The sequence below is a fragment of the Lucilia cuprina genome, chromosome 2 (assembly GCF_022045245.1).
Source record: "Lucilia cuprina isolate Lc7/37 chromosome 2, ASM2204524v1, whole genome shotgun sequence".
Classification (NCBI taxonomy): Eukaryota; Metazoa; Arthropoda; class Insecta; order Diptera; family Calliphoridae; genus Lucilia; species Lucilia cuprina.
The window spans coordinates 61,815,641-61,823,921 of NC_060950.1; the positions used below are offsets into that span (position 1 = coordinate 61,815,641).

At 29.3% G+C, this 8,281-nt stretch overlaps 1 non-coding gene across 1 annotated transcript; it reads left to right on the top strand.

Annotated features, from left to right (window-relative positions):
- The first annotated feature begins 2,639 nt into the window (after positions 1-2,639).
- Trnah-gug lies at positions 2,640-2,711 on the top strand. The gene has a single exon. It is a non-coding gene; the product is annotated as a tRNA-His (tRNA).
- The last annotated feature ends 5,570 nt before the right edge of the window (positions 2,712-8,281 follow it).

Here is an 8,281-nt window from a genome sequence, read left to right on the forward strand (position 1 = left end):
ACTAACTAACTAACTAACTATCTAACTAACTAACTAACTAACTAACTAACTAACTAACTAACTAACTAACTAACTAACTAACTAACTAACTAACTAACTAACTAACTTCCTAACTAACTAACGAACTATCTAAGTTTTTTATAAAAACAATTTATCGTTAATTTTCAAAAATTTTCTTTGAAATGAAAATTTTTTGAAAATTTTTTATAAAAAGAAAATTTAGCAAAACTTTTCTATAAAAAGCAAGTTTGTGGAAATTTTTCTATAAAAAGAAACATTTTGCAAATTTTTTCTATAAAAAGAAAAATTCTACAAATTTTTTCTATAAAAAGAAAAAATCTGCAAATTTTTTCTATAAAAAGAAAATTTTTGTAAAATTTTCTGGAAAATTTTCTATAAAGAGAAAATTCTTCAAATTTTTCTATAAAAAGCTTTTTGCTTTTTTTAGAAAATTTAGCAAAAATTTTTTATAAAAAGCAAGTTTGTGGAAATTCTACAAATTTTTTCTATAAAAAGAAAATTTTTGTAAAATTTTCTGGAAATTTTTCTATAAAGAGAAAATTCTGCAAAAAAGCTAAATAAAAAGAGAATATTCTATAAAAAGCTAAATTCTGCAAATTTTTCTATAAAAAGCAAAAATTTCGTATAAAAAGAAAATTTTGTAAAAATTTTCTTAAAAAGCAAATTTGTGAAAAATTTGCTACAAAAAGAAAATTTCTGAAAAATTTTCTATAAAAAGGAAATTTCTGCAATATTTTCTATAAAATAAAGAATTCTGAAACATTTTCTATGAAATGAAAATTTCTGGAAATTTTTCTATAAAAAGAAAATTTTTGTAAAATTTTCTATAAAAAGAAAATTTTTGTAAAATTTTCTATAAAAAGAAAATTTCCTGAAATTTTCCTATTAAAAGATAATTTCTGGAAATTTTTCTATAAAAAGAAAATTTATCGTAAATTATTATTAAAAACTTTTTGAAAAAATATATTATTAAAAAAATTTCTGAACATTTTCTATGATACAAAAATTAAATTTTTCTATGAAGGGAAATTTTCTGGAAAATTTTCTATAAAAAGAACATTTTTTGAAAAATATTCTATAAAAAGAAAATTTTTCCAAAAATTTTTTGTAAAATGAAAAGTTTTTATAAAAATAAAATTTATACAAAGTCTATTATAAAAAAAATAATTCTCTAAAAAGAAAATTTCTTAAAAAAAAATTCTTTAAACATTTTCCGTAAAAATAAAATTTATACAAAATTTATTTATAAAAAGAAAATTCTCTAAAAAAAAATTATACAAAAAGAAAATTTCTTGCAAAATTTTCAGTAAAAAGAATATTTCAAAAAAAAAAATTATACAAAATTTCTTATAAAAATTTGTATAAAAAAGAAAATTTCTACATAATTTATCTATATAAAAAAAACTCTCCATAAATTTTCTATAAAAATAAAAATTTTACATAAATTTTCAATAAAAAGAAAATTTCTCCAAAAACTTTTTTATAAAAAGAAAATTTCTTGCAAAATTTTCTGTAAAAAGAAAATTTCCAAAAAAAGTTATACAAAATTTCTTATAAAAATAAAATTATTTCAAAACTGTTCTATAAAAAGATAATTTTTCAAAAGAAAATTTTTTTCTCCGAAAATTTTTTATAAAAAGAAAATTTCTTGAAACATTTTCTGTAAAAAGAAAATTTTTACGAAATTTTGTATAAAGATAAAAATTATTTCAAAAATGTTCTATATGAAGATAATTTCTCAAAAGAAAATAAAAAAAAATTTCTCCGACAATTTTGTATAGAGATAAAATTATTTCAAAGATGTTCTATATGAAGATAATTTCTCAAAAGAAAATAAAAAAAAATTCTCCGAAAATGTTCTATAATAAATATTTTTTTTTAATTCTGTAAAATAGAACATTTTTCCAAAAATATTCTATAAAAACAAAAATTTTTTTATAGAAAAAAAGTTATATAAAATAAAATTTTCTATAAAAAGAACATAAGCAACTAACTGCACAGTAACTAATCGATCACTTACCGCCTTATGCAAAAACGATTATTAAGTTAACAATGGTTGTTAAAACCTGTTTTTATATGGAAAAGGTGTGCAGTAAACCATTGTTAACTTTAATAATCGTTTTTGCATAAGGCCCATAATATTTATAAAAAAAAAAACAATTGCCCAAAAGTATGTTTTGTTTTTTACAACATTTTTTTGCGAACTTATCAACAGATTTAATCGAAAAATTTATTGAATAAATAAAAATCTTTAAAAAAATCCATTACATGGCAAAAAAAAAGTGATAACAAAATAACATGACTCTGTTGAGAATTGAACCGAGATTTTTTTGTAATTTTTTGTTTCTTTAAGTGATTTGAAATTTTAAATCAAAATACTTTCACTTAAAAAAAAACCAATGCCACAATCAAACAACTAAAATACCACAAATGCTTTTAATACCAAAAAGCAAAACAAGACAACAGCAACATATTCAATAAAAAGTTAGTGAGCATGAACAAAACAGCGGCGCGTATTATCAACATAAAATGTGTACAACAACAGCAACTTTGCTATAAACACACAAGCATGTGTGATAAGAGAATTGAAAAAGTTGTTTAAAAATATATCTCCTATAGCCGTGATCGTCTAGTGGTTAGGACCCTACGTTGTGGCCGTAGTAACCCAGGTTCGAATCCTGGTCACGGCAATGTTGTTCAACAACATTGTCACGGAGGAGATTTTTTTTTGTTTTTTATAATTTTTATTCATTTTTGTTTTAACAATTTTTTTTGTTAAATGTTTTTTTACGCTTAAATATCATTATAAATAACCTTAAATACCTAAAGATTGTGTGCGATGTTTTAACAGTCATGTTGTTGTCGTTTGCTCGCTTTGTTATTGCTGCTGCTGTTGCAGCTATATTTGGTTAAATGATGTTTTTTTGTTGTTGTCGCTGTTGCCATGTTGTTGTTTGTACACGCCAATTTTCTTACTTCTTGTTAACTTATCATTCATCTCATAAAACATATAAATGAACACACAGCCATTGTACAAACGGTAGAAGAAATACAGACAAACAAACATCATATATAGGAACGTTATACGATTGGGCTGTTAATCCGAAACTTTTACACTTAACACTCCAAATCCATTAGCCGGCTACACCTGGGACATGGATAACGAAACAATCTTTGTAACCAAGAAAACATCTACACTTAACTTCAAATGTAGTTCCGTCCCGATGGCCTTCGTAATAAGGCGATCGTACTACAACATACACTAATTGTGAGCTTTTATCTATAAACTTGTTCTCTCAAGCTGAAAAACATATTGTACCATTCTCAGTTTTAACCCCGGGGGCATGTTAACTTGGCGAGACCTCCGCTTTGGTGTTATTGCAATCCCGGGGTATAAAGAGGTGCCCAATACCTCCAGTCTGACCGGGACTGAAAAATTGGTTGTTTCAGTCTACTGTTTAGCTTAGTCCTTGCATAGATTGGCAGAGGTCAGACCAGAGCACCGCATAATCTGGTACTACGGGTGGCCAGTTGCCCGCAGGACTATGTCCTGGCTGGTCAGTTGGTTGAGGTTCCTTCGGGATCCACGTAGTGGCTGTGGTTTAAACCCAAATTCGCGGGAAGAGTAAGTGGCGGTTAAAAGACTGATGCATGATAATGGTCAATATTTCGGGATAAGTTCGGTGCTGTTGCCAAAAGATATGTTCAGAGTATACTCTGTTCATATCAGACTTGCCACAGCGTGTCACTGTGAGTAAGAACAATGTCTACCGCTTATTGATGGATCGTGCTTCGGTTCACCGGTTACGTCTCTAGGTGCTGTTGCCGAATCAACAGAGCCATAGCTCTACAAGTTTACTAAAGATCAATATCTCGCAAGATCTTCATCTTCAAAGCGAAAAGCAAGGAATATCAAATAACATTACTTTAAGTTTCAGTTATCAGATCCATTTTTTAATATAAATCGAAGTTCTTTATATAAACAACTGCCTTGTTGGCCTTATGTCACTGTAGTACTTATACAACTACAGACTGAGCTTATTAGATGACTCAACACCATCCATTTGAGCTTCCCATAGGACGGTGACCAGGTTTATTTTAGCGCAATGGCGAATACAAACCCAATTCATTTCCCGACAAGAAAGATTAATCACTGATATAGAACCTATGGAAATAGCATAGCCCCTTCCCTTCTCAATATTTAAAGCTTAAACCACAACCACTATATGTATGCAACCAACTCACAAGCCAGGCCAAGATCATCCGGCAACATAATAAACACTAAGTCAACTCATTTCAGGTTAAGGCCTAAGGTTCTGATAAGCACCGGTTTATAGATCCGAAGTATTAGAAGAACATCTTACTCGACACCAAGTTGAGGGATTTCAACAATCTCTTAAATCTTAAAACCATTTCTCTCCGGATCAATGTCATAAATATTTTCATGCCAAAAATCATTGATCATGTATGAGGCAATGATCTTTGTTGTAAACAAAGTCTTCATTTCTTAAGAAATTTGCTCCGAGAGCACCAAGATCGTGTAAACAGCACCAAACGGTACTTTTTTTAAGATATAATAAGTATGTGAGTTCTGTTGTGAATTGATCTCATTCCATTGAGCTATAAATGATCGTCGTCGCTGAACACATCAGCACAATTATTGATTACCTATTAACCAAAATAAGCAAGCAAAATATCATTTGCTTGATGAACTGACAGATATGATACGGTGTCGAACTTAAGGAAACACTACACAGTTTGATGCTCATATCCTAGGCGATAAGTTCTGTTGTGAATTGATCTCATTCCATTGAGCTAAAAATGATCGTCGTCGCTGAACACATCGGCACAATTATTGATTACCTATTAACCAAACTAAGTGTCCAAAAGTCTGTGATATGATGATATGATGTAATGTCGAACTTTGGAAAATTCTACACTGTTTGATGCGTCTACCACAAACAAATGTAATATATCCATATAGCCGTGGAACAGAGAAAAATTAAGACAAGATTGAAAACTGTCAAGAGCAGAAACCATGATAGACAAAGATCAATTCTGCTATTTTATCATCTCAGTCATCAAAAATCAAGCTGTGATATGAGTTATGGACGTTGATCGCATGAGTACATTTGCACGATTGCCTTTTCTTAAGACTGAATGCTTATAGCTCAACATATTAATTAGATCTTCACATATCTCAGTTAAGCTATATACAGAAGTGATCATATGAAAACTCTTTGATCTTTAATATTATCTTTCTATAGCTTCTGTGTATTTCTCCTTTATCCCTGTAACTCTGTCTTTTTCTATCTCCTCACAATTCATCTCTTTGATGATTTCAAGAGAATCTACTTTACTTAAAAGAAATTTGACAAGATCCTTGAGAAAGTTTGATAGAAGATTAATATTGACATCTCTGTATACACTTGTGTGGAGCAGGGCAGTCTCATACAAGGTGTTGTTTCGATTTTCGTTTCCTAAACAACTTTTGAGGGATAATTAAATGTCTTATACGACTCCAATCATACAGCTGTTTTTCTCTATGAGCCTGTGTCAGATACTACTCAGGAAGAGAGATTGTGAGACCAATGCACGGTGAAATCTACAATTAGGGAATGGTTGGTGCTGTTGCCGAATTCAAGACTAGTAACTCTGAAAATGAGTTGGTGTTAAGTGTTTATGATACAGGATAAATGTAGTGGTATACGGATCCTTCCAGTATACTAAAGATAAGTGTGTCGGATGTTGTACTCTATGAGTGTGTCAAATAAATGAGAAGTTTCTATGAGCGTGTCAAAAAAATGAAAAGTGATGGATGTTGTTCTCTAGGATAAGAGATAAATGAGTAGTGTGATGTAGTGAATGGTGATGGATTAATGTTATCTTATACAAGAGCAAAGTCCTTGGCTTTTTTGATGGATTCATGTTTTGGTCTTCCAAATAAGTCTCTAGGTGCGTTTGTCGACTCAACAGAGGACATCCCATCATGGTGGTTGTAAATGGATCTAATGTTTTAACATCTCGGAAGTTAAAAAACGGGGCAGCATTATCGCATGTTATATAGATCGAGAACTTAAGGAAAGTGCTTGTAAATGAACTGGCACAGTCATTTACAAGCACAATGGGGCGGCGGTGAGCTGCTCTTCGACATTCTCTTTATGACTAGTACACTTTTTACCAGAACAGTCTCTGGGCTATTTCAAAAGTGAATCCCTTATGGTTCAAGTTATATCTGTTAGTCTATGCTTGGTACTATAACCAACTATTATGTTTTAGACTTGTTACATACGAGGTGAGGAAGTCAGTATACTCCTCTTCTTTATTTGTGTTGGACATACATACCGCTGAAATAAAATATTCAATGTGCTTTAGTTTGTATTGTTTCTTGATTGTTGATAGCTAACAGTCTGTCCGCTCACAGTTTATTTTTTTTTTTTTTTTTTTGTTCGAACACTTTTATTATATGTTGCTAAACATTTTAGAACACACAACAGAACAATTAAATTAAATAATTACAAGTCGTGAGTGAATTTCACGCGAAATCAAACACTGATGCATCTAAAACGATATTGTTAGTTTTGCTTTAGTAGTTATTATTGTTGTTACTGTTGCTGCTGCTGTTTCTGTTGTATCTTGCTATAGATGATAGTGATGGTGTTTTCATGTACTTTACTCCTTTTATGGCTTGATTGTATAGTGTACTAAATTTGTCATTAAGTTTGTAACACATGAAGAATACATAATTAATTTTAAAGTTAAAGGAAAAAGTTAATGGTTAGGAAACAAAAACTTTATATTCTATACTTCAAAATTTTTGCAAGTTGTAAAGTAACATTTTTCTTTAATGAGAAACAGAAGTTTTGTAATACAATTCGTTTTAATTAGTGCTTGTTAAAGAATGTTATATTTTCAATTTTGGAAGTGTTGCTGCTGGTAACGTTACGCTGCAAAGAATTTTATAATGAGGACTCTTTATATAGTCTTTAGTTTAAGACAAGTGGAATGTTCTGTAATAAATTCATAACATGGTTTATGGATACTTTTTTATTAGTTAATCGGATTTTTATAGTTATCTTGGATAGGTTAGTTTGTAGTTTTTTTTGTAGTATTTTTTATATCCTAAGGTCCTGTTAGACCCAATCAATACTTTTAACATCTCTCTACTTCGCTCTAAAGGATTTGGCTGATCTGTAAGTAAACGTAACGTGTCTTAAGAATTCGGTTCTTAAATGTTTATCATTTAGAGATATAGAAGGTAAACAAAGGGATCCAGAATGTATATATGGTCAGATAGATAGATAGATAGATAGATAGATAGATAGATAGATAGATAGATAGATAGATAGATAGATAGATAGATAGATAGATAGATAGATAGATAGATAGATAGATAGATAGATAGATAGATAGATAGATAGATAGATAGATAGATAGATAGATAGATAGATAGATAGATAGATAGATAGATAGATAGATAGATAGATAGATAGATAGATAGATAGATAGATAGATAGATAGATAGATAGATAGATAGATAGATATATAGTTAGTTAGTTAGTTAGTTAGTTAGTTAGTTAGTTAGTTAGTTAGTTAGTTAGTTAGTTAGTTAGTTAGTTAGTTAGTTAGTTAGTTAGTTAGTTAATTAATTAGTTAGTTAGTTAGTTAGTTAGTTAGTTAGTTAGTTAGTTAGTTAGTTAATTAGTTAGTTAGTTAGTTGGAGAGTTAGTTAGTTAGTTAGTTAGTTAGTTAGTCAGTTAGTTAGCTAGTTAGGTAGTTAGTTAGTTAGTTAGTTAGTTAGTTAGTTAGTTAGTTAGATAGTTAGTTAGTTAGTTAGATAGTTAGTTAGGTAGTTAATTAGTTAGTTAGTTGGTTAGGTATGTAGTTACTTAGTTAGTTAGTTAGTTGGAGAGTTAGTTAGTTAGTTAGTTAGTTAGTTGGAGAGTTAGTTAGTTAGTTAGTTAGTTAGTTAGTTAGTTAGTTAGGTTGTTAGTTAGTTAGTTAGTCAGTTAGTCAGTTAGTTAGCTAGTTAGCTAGTTAGGTAGTTAGTTAGTTAGTCAGTTAGTTAGTTAGCTAGTTAGGTAGTTAGTTAGTTAGTTAGTTAGTTAGTTAGTTAGTTAGTTAGTTAGTTAGTTAGATAGTTAGTTAGTAAGGTAGTTAATTAGTTAGTTAGTTAGTTAGTTAGTTAGTTAGTTAGTTAGTTAGTTAGTTAGTTAGTTAGTTAGTTATTTAGTTAGTTAGTTAGTTAGTTAGTTAGTTA